The 1,337-nt window shown below is 43.4% G+C and overlaps 1 non-coding gene across 1 annotated transcript; it reads right to left on the bottom strand.

Annotated features, from left to right (window-relative positions):
* Positions 1-914: 914 nt before the first annotated feature.
* Positions 915-987, bottom strand: trnac-aca (transfer RNA cysteine (anticodon ACA)). Its single transcript has one exon. It is a non-coding gene; the product is annotated as a tRNA-Cys (tRNA).
* Positions 988-1,337: the final 350 nt, after the last annotated feature.

The raw sequence follows: 1,337 nt of genomic DNA on the forward strand, positions 1-1,337 counted from the left end.
GTAATTGCCGAATACGCAACTGATTGGTGTATATTGTGCCTGGTGGCTTTCAGTCTCTCGTGGATTGAATATTTACAGCATTTATCGGGCTTTTTTGATCGAATTCGGAAGTCAAACTGGTTTGTAAACCTAGCTGAAAGTGAATCTGCCAAAGCCAAAGTCACCTTCCTGGGAAACGTCGTTGAACACGGGCAAATAGCCCCACGGGATGCGAAACCGAAAGTTACAGGGGACTTTTACACATTGTTGACGAAAAGAGCAGTACTACGGTTCCCCGCATTGAGTGGCTTTTACTGAAAGTTTGTGCTGAATGCTTGCAGTGGGACTATTCCATTCACCGAACGGTTAAAAACAGGCAAGAAATTTCAGTGAACACAAGACTTTCAAAATGTTGTTTTTCTCAGAGCAGAGCTGATTGTGAGGAGACATGATTGACGTGTACGAAATAATGAGGAGCAAGGAATTACAGATTGAAGGAAACATTTGCTCTTGATCGATCACCAGGGTTGGTAGATTTCAGATAAGATGCAGAAAGCTTTGAATAGACTGGTAGGAAAACTTTATCAGTCAGCAGGTAGGAGACTCGAGAACTCACACTCTATAAAGATCAGTTGGACAGTTAACCCTTCATTCTTCTCTGATTCCACTGGCCAAAGAGTTTCGAAAAATGCTCAAAGCAGAGCATCACCGCGAGCAACAGTTATTCGATCGGTGGCTTTATGAAATGGAAAAGTGCCCATAAGTCACCCGCGCGACTATTCGGCTTCCCTCCTGTGATGACGCTGGGACATTGACTCTCATGTTCTCGGGGGCATTTAATGAAGGCATTCTCGTTCCTGCAGATGAGGAGCTCACACCTGATTTCGGCTTTTGAAAAATCAATTTTTAAGCGGGATTAAAATCTGCCCTGCCGGCGAGCCAGGAAGGATTCGAACCTACAGTCTCCTGATTTGTAGTCAGGCGCGTTATCCATTGCGCCACTGGCCCGATGCGCAGCCTTAACAGCCGCAATGTTAATACGGACACGGTTAATAGCAGTCATGTTCACCAGTTGAACAAGCAATAAAGATAATCACTGTCACTGCTTCAGTCTAATCTTCATCACCTTTCAAAGCAACGAATTTTCCAAAAAAAAACACATATGTCCTCATGAAGCTTCCATTCACACTCTGTCTGCTTAGTCATTTAATGGAATGTGATGTGATGAATTTCGAATCCACTTCTTCAGCATAACTGACGTGAATGTGAGCCTAATCACCACATTGTATATACCAGTTAATTTTCAGAGTGTTCGAGTACAGTAGCGACTTTTGCGAATATGCAGGAAAGTGAATACT

Source organism: Chiloscyllium plagiosum, unplaced genomic scaffold (genome assembly GCF_037043375.1).
Source record: "Chiloscyllium plagiosum isolate Xiang-an unplaced genomic scaffold, Cpla_swu_hap1 HiC_scaffold_31, whole genome shotgun sequence".
NCBI classification, from domain to species: domain Eukaryota; kingdom Metazoa; phylum Chordata; class Chondrichthyes; order Orectolobiformes; family Hemiscylliidae; genus Chiloscyllium; species Chiloscyllium plagiosum.